The sequence below is a fragment of the Lactuca saligna genome, chromosome 3 (genome assembly GCF_052625555.1).
Source record: "Lactuca saligna cultivar CGN05327 chromosome 3, ASM5262555v1, whole genome shotgun sequence".
Classification (NCBI taxonomy): Eukaryota; Viridiplantae; Streptophyta; class Magnoliopsida; order Asterales; family Asteraceae; genus Lactuca; species Lactuca saligna.
This window is the reverse complement of record NC_136419.1, coordinates 47777261-47795825: the sequence shown is the minus strand read 5'-3', so window position 1 is coordinate 47795825 and position 18565 is coordinate 47777261.

Here is an 18565-nt window from a genome sequence, read left to right as displayed (position 1 = left end):
TGTTTATTCTCACCTCTCTTGGATGCCATGGAACAGGTTCATAGTTATTGTATCATTATTGGTCCAGGATCTTGTTGCTATCTCACCCATCGAACCGGGACCACTAGCTGCAGTTTGGGATTTCATACTTGGGATCAGATGCTGGTAGCTTAAAGGGGTAAGTGATCATGGACAGGTAGTTTTCATGAAGAATTATGCATACAATACTAACAACTGTAGGATATACTATAGCAATGGGTGTTCTTAGCCTTGCGGTCACTACCGCGGAGAGGATCACACTTGATCATGTTTGAACTGTTAGGATGAAGCATTGGTGCTTGTCCCCGAGTAGAATCCATATCCGGTCTCTTTACATCACCATATCTTTTTGCGATTTTCTTAGAATTTAGAGAGCCTTTTAGTCCACATTTGGACATCTTCATTATCTTTGAAAAACCACAAGTTTGAAAAGGAGCCTACATTACATCTTTATGCTCCACACATGGTCATTTCCACACTTAGGCCATTCAGATTATATCATTACCCTTTCGGTTCCACCTACACACCTTTGGGAACAAAATTTTGAGTCAAATAGTTTTATCATTACAAATTACAAAAAAAAAAAAAAAAAAAAAAACAAAAAAAAAAAAAAAAAACAAAAAACAAAAACAAAATGAAGCATGCAAATTTTCAGTCGCAACTATCTTAGATAGGTGGCCGGTTCAATTATTGAACAAATTTCCCAACATCTTGGTCACCCGACGTTTGATATTCATTTGTATAGATTTGTTTTATGGTATATAGATCGAGTTATATTTTTTTCTTTCTCACAAATTGGTGATGTTGGAGAGACTGTCGAGTCGGATACTACGGGAGGTTTGGGCCAACACTAAGTGAACTGATTCCTACAACGGTGCCCGAGCGATTAAACCTAGTTACACATGAGAGAAACCGGCAAACATGAGATCAGAGTGTACACCTAAAGAAGAGCTCCACCCGAGCCCATCCAGTTGCTTTCTCCCTACTACAGATGTTCTTCATTGTATACATGTTCCATTGAAGCTGCGACTGCTCATCCCTCCTTACTCACCTAAAGGAGTTGTCCTGGCTGTGGTTTATGGTTCCATTGTCATCGGATGAAAAAGTTGTGAGATAGCAGCGAAATCAGTTCTGACCATGTTGACTAACATCGAACAGGTTCCATGGTTCTATCCATTCTTTTTATTTCTAGGGTAGTTCATCCCAAGTTCATTTAGTCTTGTCTTACTTGAGGACAAGTAAGGTTTAAGCTTGGGGTGATTTGATAGCTTCATTTTATTTACTTATTTTTATAGTTTATTTTAGTACATTTCATTCGCATTTTAGTTAACTTTCATGCATATTTTCCCTTTTGTTATTTTTATGACCATTTCGGGGTACTTTCTAGTTTCTTGAGCATTATTGCAGATTTTCTTGGAAACTAGCGGGGCGGCACTCTTGCGAGACGATTGGGCTTGAAGGGAATTGGAGATTTCATGCTTGATGGCTATGAAGGTGATTCATGGGGTGGACTTGTCAATTGCTTGAAGGCTTGGAAGAATTGAGCTTTAAATTTGAAAGATGCGGGGGAACATTCGAGCGTATGAAAATTATTAATCGGGCGAGTTCACGAGCTTTGGAGGATTTAGAGAGGTAAAATTGGGCTTTAAATGAAGAAAAACTTGAAGAAAGTGGGCTAGGAGGTGATTGGATTCGATCTGGGCTAGTGGGATATGCTTTAGAGGCCCAAAATCTCAAAGGAGCCCATGTCAGGTGCCACCCGCGCAACCCACCCGCGCAGCAGCACGCGGGTCGCGCAAGGCCCTGCAGGGGCAATTTCGGAAATCCTTCTTTTGGGCTATTTGAGGAAGGTTGGTGCCCATCTTTTGCACACACTTGCACATCCGATTTTTGGAGATTCTCTCTGGAGTTTTGGAGACTTTTGAAGGCCAAGAACCCTTGAAGAACATCATATTTTTACCTCTTGATTCTTGCTTAATGTTTGGTACAAATTTCTCTAACCTTGTTTCTTTGTGATTAGCCATGCTTGGCTAAACTAATCTTGGTTGACTTTTGTTTAATCCTTTGAACTTTTGTTGAATGTTGAAGAATCCATGAACATGTTCTTGAATCTTTATGGAAATGTTTTGTGTTTTAACATCTTATCATTACTTGTATGTTTTAGTTCATGAGTTTAAATGTGTTTGTGGTGATTAGTTGGCTAATTTCTTGATTAAGTAAAGGATCCTCAAATTAGCAAGCAACAAATGATTTTTGTGTTGTTTTTACTTCACACAATCATAAAAACATTTCCTCCAACATGGTGGTGAAAGCATTTGACCCCTCTTGGATTTGGTGACTTTTTGGTTCTTAATGCTAGTTGACTTTCACTAATTACATGCTATTTGGAATTAGTGACTTTGACTAAGGAAATTGTTATGAGCTTCTCTAGCCATTTCAACAATTAAGAAAAGTCTAGGTAATCTCAAGCTCCTTGGATTACTATAGCCAAATTGAGGATTTAAAACAAGTATTGCACCATTGAACTCTAATGATATGTTCATCAAAAGTCAAAGTGAGAAAACTTTAAGTCAACCATCTTTCCCTTATTGATTTTACATCAAATTCTTATTTTTGTTGCAATTGTCTATTTAAATCATAGTTAATTCTAGTTAGCATCAAGTATTCAAAACACCAAAACCCCCCATTTTATTTTTATTGTTATTTTACAAGTATTTTTACAAAGAGATTTTTCATAGAGTTAGAAATTGAACCAATCTCCGTGGATTCGATCCCTTTACCACTATACACTATTTTAGTGTGTAACATTTAGGGTTATTATTTGTGTTGGCCTCGACAACCACCAGTCTCTAGCACCTCCCTCAGGTGCTCCTCGTGCTGCTCCTTAGTCTTGAAGTAAACCAAGATGTCATCAATGAACACTATTACAAACCGACCCAACATCGATCTGCACACGCGATTCATGAGGTCCATGAACGCGGCTGGAGCATTGGTGAGCCCAAACGAGATCACCACAAACTCATAATGACCATAGTGGGTCCTAAAAGCGGTCTTCTGCACATCATCATCTCTGACCCGCATCTGGTGATATCCGGACTGTAGATTAATCTTGGAAAACCAATATTCTCCCAGCAGCTGGTTGAACAAATCATCTATCCTCGGGAGTGGGTAACGGTTTGTCACCGTTACCTTATTTAGCGCTTAGTAGTCTATGCTCATACGCTGTGACCCGTACTTCTTCTTCACAAACAGGATCGGGGCTCCCTACGGTGAACTACTTGGCTTGTTAAAACCCTTTGTCTAGCAGCTCCTACAGCTGCATAGACAACTCATGCATCTCAGGAGGAGCCAACCAATATGGTGCCATTGATATCGGACTTGCACTAGGGACCAGGTTAATCCGGAACTCAACCTGTCTCTCCGAAGGTACCCTAGGTAAATCCTCTGGAATACATCGGGGTACTCTCAAACCACCAGTACATCATCAATCGTCGCCTTACCCTTATCCCGGGTATCCATGATATATGCGACATATCTTGTACAACCTTGCTGAATGTGGCATCTTGCCCTCATTGCGGAACAGAAAACCGGTCCGCGTTGTGGCCTCTCGCCTTGAATCACTAACTCTTCCCCACTGGAGTGCGAACTCTAAGCAACTGCTATTCACAATCTATCACTGCCATATTGGGACTCAACCAATCCATATCCACTATAATCTTATTCCCTTGTAGGGGAATAGGAATCAAATCCATTGAGAAATGCTCATCAAATAATCGCAACGTACATCCTCTTTGAACCCTCACGACCCTGATGGTCCTATCATCGGCTATCTCAACATCGAGTGGGAAATCCAACTCCCCCGGAGCTCTGCTCAATCGCTTGCTAAGTGCAAGCGACACAAATGATCGGGTAGCCCCCGAATCAAAAAATACCATAGCTTAAATGTCGTTCACTAGGAACGATCCTATAAACAACTACATAATCTTGAGCGATAATAAAAAGAATAAAGAGATGATGGAGAAAATATAGACCCATAACCACATAAGGAGTCGCTCGTGCCTGCTCTGCTGTCAACTGGAAAGCTCTGCTATTCGTCACTAGTAGCTTGGCCCGACCTTGCCGGCCGTCTGTAATCCTCAGGGTGTTAGGAGCGGGTGCCACCACCTGCCCTACTGAAGCTAAACTCAGACACTGTGACTACCCTTGTCCCCTTTGATTGCAATAAAAGCAAATCAGATAAGATGTTGTGGTGGTGATAGTGGTGGTAGTAGCTGTACAATCCCTACTCATATGCCCATTCCGGATGCACTTGAAGCAACCTGAACTTCCCGTCTTGCACACCTGATCGTGCAACTTGTCACATTTGCCACAACAACTATGGCTCTACTGTCCCCTATACCTGTGATCAGACCCCTTGGGCTTCTTGTCTGAACCTCCTGCGACAGACGCCGCCTCTAGCTTCCTCTTCCTCTCCATCTCAAGATTAATCTCCCTCTCACGAGCTTACGCAATCATGTCTTACAGTGTCTTCCAACTGGAACGGATCACAACTGGCAAATATCAGTCTGCAATATCTCATGATATCGGGCCTTTTTCATCTCCTCGTCCGCTGCGTAGTATGGAACGGGAAGGGCCATCTCCGTAAACTTGGCGGTGATCTCCGTCATAGTGAGAGTGATCTCTAAGGAGAGAAACTCCCTAGTCTGCTCATCTAGCTGCTCGACTCCCAAGCCTAAACCTGATCCCTCACCTGAACTGCCGATTGCTGGTCTAGGGCGTAAAACCACCATTCTAAAAAACACATTATAACAAACGTCATAATACTTAACATAACTCGAGGGATCAAATATGCTACAAGTTCCTTGGTCTTATCTCAGCCTTCCTTGATTCGTGTGTGGATTCTCTGCTTTCAGTAGTATAGGCCCATACTACCTTCCACATCTATTCACACTTTCCTCAAGGACTGCCTTGAATCCACCAAGTCCTTTCTACCACTACAGCTCTCAGCTATCCTCATCTTAGGCTTTCCCTAGGGAAATCACCATCATACTGTCCACTATCAGCTGCATAAGAAGTCCCTGCTTTCTTCCCTTTTGTAGCTCGAAAATACTGTTACATATCACTTAGACTAGATAATTCATCGAATGAGAGATCCTACCCTACAACGGTTAGACTCAAACAGGAGTTGAGAAATAATTCTAGACCTAACCTACAGAAGACAGGTTGCCAATCTGATCTTGTCCCCATCGGGACATTTGCTGGTGTGCAATGCATTGGCGACATCTACCAACCATCTGGTACAAGCAATGGGGTCTCGAGCCCCAAGGTAATCAGGAGCTCCACATGCTCTGAACTCCATGAAGGTGAGCGTGCGCGCCATCGTGGTCGCCACCTCAGCACAGAGCACACTCAATCTCTCATCCATAATCTCCAAAATACACTCCTTGATCAAACCGAAGATCACAGGAGTTTGCTCGAGTATAGTGAGAGTGATCTCTAAGGAGAGAAACTCCCTAGTCTGCTCATCTAGCTACTCGAATCCCAAGCCTGAACCTAATCCCTCACCTGAACTGCCGATTGCTGGTCTAGGGCGTAAAACCACCATTCTAAAAAACACATTATAACAAACGTCATAATACTTAACATAACTCGAGGGATCAAATATGCTACAAGTTCCTTGGTCTTATCTCAGCCTTCCTTGATTCGTGTGTGGATTCTCTGCTTTCAGTAGTATAGGCCCATACTACCTTCCACATCTATTCACACTTTCCTCAAGGACTGCCTTGAATCCACCAAGTCCTTTCTACCACTACAGCTCTCAGCTATCCTCATCTTAGGCTTTCCCTAGGGAAATCACCATCATACTGTCCACTATCAGCTGCATAAGAAGTCCCTGCTTTCTTCCCTTTTGTAGCTCGAAAATACTGTTACATATCACTTAGACTAGATAATTCATCGAATGAGAGATCCTACCCTACAACGGTTAGACTCAAACAAGAGTTGAGAAATAATTCTAGCCCTAACCTACAGAAGACAGGTTGCCAATCTGATCTTGTCCCCCTCGGGACATTTGCTGGTGTGCAATGCATTGGCGACATCTACCAACCATCTGGTACAAGCAATGGGGTCTCGAGCCCCAAGGTAATCAGGAGCTCCACATGCTCTGAACTCCATGAAGGTGAGCGTGCGCGCCATCGTGGTCGCCACCTCAGCACAGAGCACACTCAATCTCTCATCCATAATCTCCAAAATACACTCCTTGATCAAACCGAAGATCACAGGAGTTTGCTCGAGTATAGTGAGAGTGATCTCTAAGGAGAGAAACTCCCTAGTCTGCTCATCTAGCTACTCGACTCCCAAGCCTGAACCTAATCCCTCACCTGAACTGCCGATTGCTGGTCTAGGGCGTAAAACCACCATTCTAAAAAACACATTATAACAAACGTCATAATACTTAACATAACTCGAGGGATCAAATATGCTACAAGTTCCTTGGTCTTATCTCAGCCTTCCTTGATTCGTGTGTGGATCCTCTGCTTTCAGTAGTACATGCCCATACTACCTTCCACATCTATTCACACTTTCCTCAAGGACTGCCTTGAATCCACCAAGTCCTTTCTACTACTACAACTCTCAGCTATCCTCATCTTAGGATTTCCCTAGGGAAATCACCATCATACTGTCCACTATCAGCTGCATAAGAAGTCCCTACTTTCTTCCCTTTTGTAGCTCGAAAATACTGTTACATATCACTTAGACTAGATAATTCATCGAATGAGAGATCCTACCCTACAACGGTTAGACTCAAACAAGAGTTGAGAAATAATTCTAGACCTAACCTTCTGAAAATATTTAGTCCTCACAATATGCAACTCAACATATTCGTTTACTAGTTAGTTAAAGACAACTATAACTCCTAAAAGCACAAAGCAATACACATTCGAGCATTGAGCACATATCATCTTGCATATACTACTCTGGATATTATACTAACTGATCTGTACTAGCATGCAATTCATAGAGCTAAGAAACAAACAATAGGCACATAAGGCATCCTTCCTAGATCCTTAGTTCTATTCTAGCATGCTATTCTAATAAGATGATAATCATAATCATAACATAAAGTTGTATGGGTAATTTGAGAGTACTTACTTGAGCCCGACTGATTGCATGCACCACACCCTTTTTCTCTTTTCAAAACTCTTTCTTTTTCAAAGTTCATTTGCCTTTTCAAAAACTATTTTGAAAATCTTTATACCATTTCCTTAGTTTGAGTTCAGTCATACCCACGGGGATGCCCAAATCCCTCAAACGAAGCCTTTGATACCAACTTGCAATATCCCAAAAACACGACCCAAAAATTTCATTTTGAAAATCATAATAAACCGTAAATCATCAAAAATCATAAAGGAAAAAACGTATCATGTGTAACAAAAAATTATCCGAAAATACTGTGATAAAACATATGATAAAATATTAGAGTCTCAATAATCCCAGGCTGAATACTATGATGTGTGCCATGCGATCATCCCAAGCTCTTCCCTTTGCTACCAGAAGTATCTGCAACCAAAACTGAAAACTGTAAGCATGAAGCTTAGTGAGCTCCCCCAAACAACTACATACCATACAATAACACATATAACACATACTGGGCTTTGGCCACTACATCGGCCCCGCCTGACCTCAGACCGAAGTCTGGCCTATATTGGGCCCTGCCTACTACATCGGGTCCTGCTCAGCATCGGACCGAAGTCCGGAATAACTTGGGCCCTGCCCAGTGCATCAGGCCCCACCTAGCATCGGACCGAAGTTCAGAATAAACTGAACATAACATAAACATATTACATAATCACATATACTGCATCAAGCTCGCCCGACATCAGACTGGTGTCCGGAACATATAACACATAACATAAACATGCATGAATCATGAAGACAACAAGCATACATAATTACTTATTAGGAACACCCCGACATCGGACCACAGTCCGGAACTACTATCATCTAAACGGGTCGGCATTGTAGCCGTAGACCCGTTCTTACTGGAAGGAAACTCACCTCGTGTGACTGACTACTAAAGCTCTGAGTGAGGAATTTCTATCTGCTACTCCAGCGACTCTTCGACTATAAATTCCATAAGGAAACTTAATCAAAAACTAATAACTATTCTTAGGGTAAAATGTCCATTTTACCCCTGGCCAAAGTCAACATCCTGGTCAAAGTCAACCTCCAGTTGACTTGACTCGCCGAGTTGGTCCACCAACTCATCGAGTCCCTAATCTTTCAAAATGATACAGCCCTCGAATCTACTCGTCAAGTCTAGCAAGAACTCGATGAGTTCTCCTTCAACCATAACATCGGGATTATCTTCAAACGACTCACCGAGTTCATCCTTGTACTCTTCGAGTTCATATTCATTAGATGAATGTATCTAGTGTATGACACGCCGAGTTATATAAACAACTCGTGGAGTCCATCTTCATGGGTTGGGGGATCGCATTGGACTCACCGATTTTGTTCATACACTCGTCGAGTCCCATGATTTCCAGGTCCATAATCATGTCCATCCTGTTGAGTCCCCTTCTAGACTCAACCAGATTCCTCAGAAACAGAAAAGTCTGGGGAACCAATACCCGACTCGCCGAGTCCCCTAAAGTACATGTCCATAAACTTGATTTCTATTGAGCTCATTTCATCCAAAGGGCAGATCTGACCTCCCAGGGTTGAAATAACACGTAAAGTCACGAACTTTATGTCCATGCATGGGTCTTCAAGCTCAAAAGACACAAAAATGAGGTCTAGAAGATGCATGGGGCTCTCATGGCCATAAAACTGGCACCTTTATGCCATGAGAACTCTCCAAGGTTCAAGATATGAAGCCCTTACCCTACATTACACTCTAAAACCCGAAAATGGCTTAGAAATGCCCCAAATGTCAAGATCCAAGCCCTAAAGTAGATCTAACAAGTAAGAAGTCAAGGTAGGAGCTTTTTACCTCAAAAGGTTTCCAAAGATGAATGTGAGCTTTGATCTAGTCTTCTTTCCCCAAGCTTGCTTTCTCAAAACTCTTGCAATGACCTTTAAAGGCACCAAAACACACTCAAAACTCAAGAGAGGGGATCACAATGAACTAAGGTTTTCTGGAGACAAGGAGGCTGATAAGGGAAGTCTAGGAGAGGGGTTTAAGATGCTTAAATAGGGTGCAAAACCCCGAGAATAGGGTTTCTTCTTGTCAGACCTACTCTTCGAGTCTATGGTTGGACTCGTGGAGTAGACCTTTTAAATCCCGCTACCTTTAAAGCATCTACTCAACGAGTTAGGGATTTCAACTCGTCAATTAGATCAACATTAATACTTGAATAAATGAATAAGGAATTGTGTACCAAGAACGAGGTGTTACATACGCCCTGCGTACAAGGAACGCCTTGCGTACCGTCGCAGGAGCGCCCTACGTAGTCAACAGCTCTCGCCTATAAATAGCTTGCGAGGAGCAGCCAATTCTTTACATCACTCTTCATCTCTCTATCTAGCCTCCATAAAACCCTCCCAAGTGTAGGGAACTTCTGTAGTACTAGAAGGAAGCCCTGGAGCCCCCGATGGCTCCAAGAAAAGAGCTTTTCGACTCGGAAAATTCTGCCCGCGCAAAACCTAGTTTTTAAGAAATCTCGTTGTAAGTGAGATATGTCTACCCTATCTTAAATATAGCTTTTATTTAAATATTGTAATGTTACTAGGGACTTAAAATAAATATTTGGGATATTATTATGAGTTATATAAGTGTCATTATAATGCCTTTTTAACTTCTTGCTATACTGGGAATCTGGTTTGAAAGGCCGCTTGGGTTGTTGGATTTCAGAAATGCTATTATGCAAACAATTGTCCTACCCTCCGATGTTTCATGTCTATCCCCTGTCTGTACATAGTAGTTGAGAAGTATTGTTAAATGCTTATATAATAATAATAATACAAAAACTATTAATTAGTCTCGATGAATATTAGACTAAACTCTAGTGGTAATAATACTAGGTTTTCTCGAAAGAAATTATTTTGAGAAGCGAAAAGCTATCTAAGTTCAGAATCACCACGTTAACATGTGAGTGCATAGTTACTTTCATCTTACACACACACACACACACACATATATATATATATATGATGTATTTTATATAAATTATGTGCTATGTGTGCATATTATCTGTATACTTGCCATCTATGTCGGATGAACGATTTTATACATGTTTTAAATGATTTAAACTGTATATGTATTTTATATCTACAAAATATGTTGCGTAAAACATGGATAGATGTAACAGATGGTGTGTGATGAAATAAAATGATGAGATGCCTCGATTTTTAAGATGATCCAGTCATGTAGCGGAGTATAGATGACGACCACAGACTATTCTATACAGTCCAGTGGAATGCTAGCAGGCTCGCAACCTGTAAGTGTTTATTTGAACTCAGTGTTCGCTAGTAGTACTCCATCCCCCATATGGTTGCCTTATTTGACAAAAATTGCTGAGGAACCCCCAAAGCAGTGTTGTCGCCCCGATGAAAATCCTTAGGCTTGGTCCCTTATATTAGATGCTTTAGGGATGTAAAGTGAGGATATTGGGAACGGGTAATCGGGTTGTTTGGTTTGATGAAATTAATAAAATTATTTATTGTGGTTTGGAAACCGTATGTGCTCACCAGGCTCCTAAGCATGACCCACTTAGTTTCTTGTATTAAAGCTAGTGGCACAAGAGCATAGTTGGATGACTTGATGGGGGATTTCAGATTACAGGCCAGTAGATGTAAATAAATGTTGTAAGGCCTATATTGTTCTGTTTATGCTTTTGATCTATATCGAACATGAAATCCCCATGTTTTAATATAATGAAATACATTACTTCGGAAATGCTTTGATAAATCTTTATAATATTTTTCTTATTGGGAACAAATTCCACAATACTTTTATTTAAAAGGTTACTCTGATTGTCAATCAAAGCCAACAAATCAGTCTTTTCTGGCTATGAAAATGGGGATGTCACAGATAGAAAAGTAGAGTTTCGAATAGACTTGTTGGCAAGATCGATGCCAATAGTGAAAGCAACATACCGTTTAGAACTAACAGAGATGAAAGAGCTTATGATGCAACTTCAGGAGTTTTTGGACAATAGTTTCATTAGACGTAGTTCTTCACCCTGGGGAGCTCTGGTGTTGTTCATGAAGAAAAAGGATGGGAGCATGAGGATGTGTATAGACTATAGAGAGCTGAACAAGGTAACGGTGAAGAACAAGTATCCATTACCAAGGATTGACGATTTGTTCGATCACCTACAAGGTTCAAGCTATTTCTCAAAGATCGATCTTAGGTTAGGATATCATCAGTTGAAGGTGAGAGAGATAGACATTAAGAAGACCGCATTTAGATCGAGATATAGACACTATGAGTTCTTGGTTATGTCATTTGGACTAACCAAGATCCAGCAACACTTATAGATTTGATGAATAGGGTTTGTCAACCATTCCTCGATAAATCTATAATTTTGTTCATAAATGGCATTATGATTTTCTTAAAGAGCTAGCAAGAGCATGACAAGAACTTGCGAGATGTATTAGAAGTTTTGAAGAAGGAGAAGCTGTATGCAAAGTTCTCCAAATGTGATTTTTGGTTTTGAGAAGTCCAATTCTTGGATCATGTGGTTAACTAAGAAGGAATAATGATTGATCAAGAAAAGATCGAAGCAGCGATGAAATGGGAACGACCAAGAAGTCCCACTGAGATTCGTAGTTTTATGGGATTAGTTGGATATTACCGAAGGTTTATCTAAGGCTTTTCTTCGATAGATGTTCCATTGACAGCTTTGACCCATAAGGGAGCTACATATACCTGGAGTGAGAAACATGAAGAAGCATTCGAGAAATTAAAGAAGAAGTTGTATGAAGTATCAATTCTTTTTTTACATGACGGAGTTGAAGACTTCACAGTGTACAACGATGCATCTGGATTTGGGTTAGGTTGTTTTCTGACCCAAAGATATAAGGTAATCACGTAAGCATCTCGACAATTGAAAGATCTCAAAAAGAACTACCCCACTCATGATATGGAGTTGGACGCGGTAGTATTCATATTAAAGATATGGAGGCATTATCTTTATGGCACAAAGTACAAACTCTTCACTGATCATAAAAGTCTCAAGTATCCCTTTAATCAAAAGGAATTGTATAAGAGACAACGACACTGGCTAGAGTTACTTAAGGATTATGACTGTGAGATACTTACCACCCTGATAAAGAAAATGTCGTAGTTGATGCTCTAAGTCGAAAATTAAACCTGGAAAGAAAAAGGTCAAGTGTGTTAAGAATAGACGTTATCTCAAAAACTATGGAAAACATTTAGAAAGCTTCAGAAGAAGCTTTGGAGAAAAACGACCAAAAGGAAGAACATTTAGGCAAAATGTTGGTATTCGGTACAAATAGTTGAGGATTGAAGGTATTCAAAAATAGGATTTGGGTGCCTAAGATGGGAGGAATAAGAGATCTTCTGATGGAAGAAGCTCACAAGAACACGTACTCGATTCATCTTGGCAGCACTAAGATGCATAGGGATCTTAAACCTTACTACTGGTGGCAGACAATGAAGCTCGATGTTGCAAAGAATTGATGGGAGTTATGTACTCTAACATCCCTATGGTGCACATACAACCCTACTACTTTGGATCTAAGTTTTCTCTAATTGTACATGCAATATTGTTTTTCCAAAGCATGAAGCCTAACTAGCATGCAACTTTGATATATGAATCATAAAAACTAGTTCGAAGATTACCTTTTGATGTAGCTTGTAGAACTTGGCCTTATAAGAGCATAGCACCCCAAGTGTGATGCCTCAAATAAGTCACAAACACCATGAACAATTAGATGAATATGAGAGAGGTTTAGGAGACACCAAAATCAGCTAGCTTCTTCTAGTAACACATGAGTTCTGATTTTGGAGCTAAGGGAACATATTTATAGTGTAGAATTCCAATGGTCACTTCTTAGTCCCTAACTCATACACTTAGGCTTTTAATCCAATAACACTTCATGAACTCTTATGTGAACTTATTCCATTACTAATTAATCATGGATCGTTAGCCTAAATTATATGTTTCACTAATTTACATAATCAGCTCCTATAAATTTAATCAGTATCTTTTGATCACTAAATTAATTCCAAACTAATTATTGATTAACACCAATTAAATAATATGATTTCTCAATTAATATATTATTCTCATAATATATTAATAAATCAAAAATAACCTCTTTCTCAAATACCCATCCTATCAAATTGTTTTGATGAAGGCAACCTAAATGGACCATGCTACTATTGGGTCAAGTAGATACCAATTATATTTATGGGCATAAAAACCTAATCCAATAGTCTCCTACTTGGTTAAGTCTAATAACTAGAATTGTAAGAATGATTTCAAAATCCAATTAGCAATCGTAGCTCTCAAAAGCCGCTGTTGAACTCTAATGCGTCCATTAGATAAGGGATTATATAATCCTCTGTTCTTCAAGATATCGCATGGACAATGACATGGAATAAAGTCATACTCATTGTCCAATAGTTTGTTTCCCAATTTCTGATTTGTTTGATATAAAACTTAATTGAACACATCAATTGAGTCCTGACCAAGCCGGGCACATAAGTCAAAACAAAATCATCGAAGGGCCCAAGATATCGCTTTTATTCCTCTTAGGATAAAATGAACAAATAAACTTTGACTTATATGGTTGTACTAACTACTTGTTAAATCATACATAATAATACATTTTATAACATCAAGTTGCTGATGTGGTTTCGTATTATCAATGTATAACCAAATCGTAATCAATAACTCATATATATTGGTTTGAAGACGATACAATATTATCGTCTCACAACCACTAATCATAAATTCCATGAAGTGATTCATGTGAGCGTGGGTTTAGTCCAATACTCAAATCTTATTTCAAGAGCACTCATGAATGTTATAGCAAACTTTTGCTATGTCTAACACCTTAGACAATCTTAAAAATCCCGTTCATGACAGTCTACTTTCATAACCTACTTCCAAAGTATGATTGACTGTGGATAGTTTGAATAATCTTATTATTCTGGAAGTCAAAACATGCAAAAGTGAAACAATAGTAAACAATTGACACATGATAGTAACTTTACTTATAAATAAAACTCCTTTTATTAAATCATCAAATGACAATAAGAATTTATCTATTACAAGTTTCTAAATATCTATCTAATCACTAAAACTAATATCGTCCTTCAGCCCGATACTCCTAGTGTGTTGCAAGTGCGTAACGCTACTCAGTCCCTTCGTAAGGGGATCTGCTGGGTTCTCCTATGAGGATACCCCTTCACTAAGAGGAGTACCTCTTCTACTTGATATCTAATGAAGTGATATTTTCTGTTGATGTGCCTAGATATGCCATAATCCCTTCGTTCCTTGGTTAAGGCGACTGCACCCTCGTTGTCATAGAAAATCTCCATAGGATCCTTTACAACTGGTACAACTCCAAGGTCTCCAATGAAGTTCTTTAGCCATATCGCTTCCTTCGATGCTTTGCTTGCGGCTATGTACTCTGATTCACACGTTGAATCTGCTATAGTCTCCTGCTCAGAACTTTTCCAAGTTACTACTCCTCCATTTAAGGTAAATACCCAGCCCGACTGAGAGTGGAAATTATCTCTATCAGTTTAAAAGTTGGCATCACTATACCCTATCACTCTCAATTCATCACTCCCACCGAGGGTAAGGATCTAGTCCTTAGTCCTCCGAAGGTACTTAAGAATGTTCTTAACTGCCATCCAGTGAGCTTTATCATGATTCGCTTGATACAACTAACTATACTTAAAGCAAAGACTACATCAGGGCAAGTACATGTCATAGCATACATGATCGAGCCAACTGCAGAAGCATATGGTGTTCAACTCATTTCTTCTATCTCAGCATCGGTACTCGGATTTTATGTCTTACTCAACTTGGTATTGCTCTGGATAGGTAATTCTCCTTTCTAGGAGTCCTCCATCTTGAAACATTTCAACACTTTGTCTAAGTAGGTACTTTGACTAAGTCATATTAGTCTTTTACTCCTATTTCTCAATATCCTTATCCCTAGAATATAAGCATCTTCTCCGAGGTCCTTCATAGAAAAACACTTCCCAAGCTAAGACTTAACCTCCTACAAGGTTGGAATGTCATTTCCTATGAGAAGTATGCCATCTACATGCAATACAAGAAAGGTAACTATACTTCCAATAGCTTTAACATATACACATGACTCATCCTCACTTCTCGAAAACCCAAACTCTTTGACTTTCTCATCGAAACAAAGATTTCATCTGTGACATGCTTGTTTCAAACCATAAATGGACTTCTCAAGCTTAGACACTCTATTAGGGTATTTTCATTGACAAAACCCTATGGCTAACTCATGTAAACATCTTCATTCACCTTCCCATTTAGGAAAGCGGTTTTGACATCCATTTGCCATAATTCATAATCATGAAATGTAGCTATGCCTAACATGCCCTTATAGACTTTATCTTCGCTACTGATGAGAAGGGCTCGTCCTAGTCAACTCCATGAGTTTGAGTAAATCCCTTTGCAACTAATCGTGTCTTATATGTATGTACTTTCCCATCCATGTCGGTCTTCTTCTTGAAGATCCATTTGCACCCGATCATCTTACGACCCGATACATAGTCAACCAAGTTCAAAACTTGATTGTTATACATGGATTGCATCTCGTTGTCCATAGCCCCTTTCTATTTTACAGACTCAGCGCCTACCATGGCTTCCTTGTAGTTATTAGGTTCATCCAAGTTTACCAATGTACTATCACTGATAAATGTATCACATTCAGTAGTAATATGGAGACCATAAAACTCAGGTGCCATTCTAACTCTACTCGAACATCTCAGAGGTAAGGATTCGTCAATTGGTTCATCAAGAGTTTCCTCCTCTAGGTTGAGAGCTAGTGTTTGAGGTATCTTCATCACTTAACTCTTAAAGCTCTTCAAGGTAAATTTTCCTCCCATTGTCCTATTGACATATGAGTTCTCTTTCACGGAAAACCCCTCTCCTCGCATCGAAGACAACTTTGTCACTCGGTTTATAGAAGAGATATCTAAAGGATATTTATGGGTAGCCGATGAAAATACATTACTCACTTTGAGGTTCGAGCTTATCGTGGATCTATCGTCTTATAAAATCCTCGCAACCCCAAACGTTGATATGTGCCAACGAGGGAACCTTCCCTATCCACATCTCCTGAGGTGTTTTGGCAACGTTATTAGTTGAGACTAGATTAAGGATATGGGCGACAGTCTCTAAGGCATACCCCCAGAATGAGATAGCTAACAGAGCTCGACTCATCATGGAAAGAACCATGTCCAACAAGGTTCGATTTTGCCTCTCAGCCAAACCATTAAGCTGCGGTGTCCTAGGTGGTGTCAATTGTGAACCAATTCCGCACTCCTTAAGATAGTCGTGGGACTCAATACTAAGATACTCACCACCTTGATTGGATCAGAGCATCTTTATCTTCCTGCCCAATCGATTCTCCACTTCTTGTTTAAACTCTTTGAATTTTTCAAAGGTTTCTTACTTATGTTTGATTAACTAGATATACCTATATCTGCTGTAATCATCGGTAAAAATCACATAGAAGCAGTTAGCATCCCTTATGGCGGATCTGAAGGGTCTACAAACATATCGGTGTGTATGATATCTAACAAACCTTCACCCCTTACACAAGAACCAATGAATGGTAACTTGCTCGTCTTTCCAAGAAAACAAGATTCACAAGTGTCATCCGAATTTAATTCAAATGACTCCAACACTCCATCCTTCTAGAGTTGGGCTATGCACTTCTTTTTAACATGTCCAAGACGACAATGTCAAAAGCATGCTTTATCCAAACCATTGGACGGATCGATATGCAACACATTATTTCATAAGTTATCCACAACCATCACTGTAACTTCCAGAATCCCAGGTATATTATTCTAATATTTTATTTTTGGAATTTGTGAAGGAACTCGGTGAGTTGATGCTTATAATCGCCGAGTAGGGTTGCAGTTTATCATCTGGGTTCGCGTTGGACTCGGCGAGTCCATGAGTGGACTCGGTGAGTCCACTCTGTTTAATGAAACCCTAATCCTCCGAGGTTGGAGCCTATTTAAGGGTACTCTTAGCCTTCCATTGCGACTACCAATCCCTTGAGAGCACCCTAAGTGAGACAGATCGTTTGGGAGGAAGGAGAAGCCATATTTGATCTTTCTATCTTTGGTTTATTAAGAAGAAGGTGATCAAGAGCAAGAGGAGACTGAAGGAGGTGGTTCTAGTGGTTTCAGAGTTCATATTCTTCAACTTGAGGTATTTATTCGGACCTTCTTCAGTTTTGGTATTGATACTTAGAGTTAGGGTTTTCTAACCTCCTTTAAGGATGTTTATGTGGAGCAAGTGGTTCCTTATCAAGTTTATGCCTTGGATTTGGACTCAAAGAGGTCCAGAGACCTTAACCCTTGGAGCTTTATGAGTTATCTTGGGAGTTATGACCTTAGGATGCCATTTTTAGGGTTAAATATCCAAATGATACCATCTAGATGATATATATAAGTTTCAAGGTTTGGAATTTACGTGATTATTATGATTGGGAAAGACAGATCTATGGATTTGAGGCACAGATCTAACCTCAGGAGGTCAATGGAGTTTGTGCATGGCATGTACTCGCCGAGTTTTTCTTGAGACTCGGCGAGCTGAGTCGGGGTAGCCCCGTGATTCTTACATGGGGACTCATCGAGTAAAGGGAGAGACTCGACATGTTAAATGGGACTAAAGGCTTAAGTGGACATAGGTGGACTCACCGAGTTTCCCAAGTGCACTCACCGAGTCGGGTCAAAGTTTGACCGTTGACTTTGATTGACTTTTAGGGTTTTGTCAACAATGAGGGCCTTTAAGCCAAAGGAGGGGTAAAATGGTCTTTTACCCTTCTGAGGGTGCTTAGAGAGAGTAGAGTCTAGTTCTGAGAGTTATATTTATGAGAATATTACTTTATGTGTTTAGGCGGAGGCTAGATCGTATTTCTACTGAGTTAGTGATTTACCGGAACATCTGAGGTGAGTCTTCTCACTATACTTTACCTAGAGTCGTAATTACAATTATGTTCCAGAGTTATCATATGCTATTATGTGATGTGTTATACTGCATTGTTTCTATGTGGTTTATATCATGTGTATATCAGAGTATATCAGAGTTAGAACCGATAGGTTCATAGAGTTAGGACCAGAGGGTCCACAGAGTTAGGGCCCACGGGCCCACAGAGTTATAGCCTCGAGTGGCTAGTATGTGATATATATGGTATTTGGGGAACTCACTAAGCTTGATGCTTACAGTGTTATGTGTTATGTGTTTCAAGTACCAGTGATGATCGCAGGAAGGCGCCAGCATGACTCGTATGCACGCATGGATTTTTATGTATTTTATCTTGGGAATATAATTTTGTGAACCAAAGT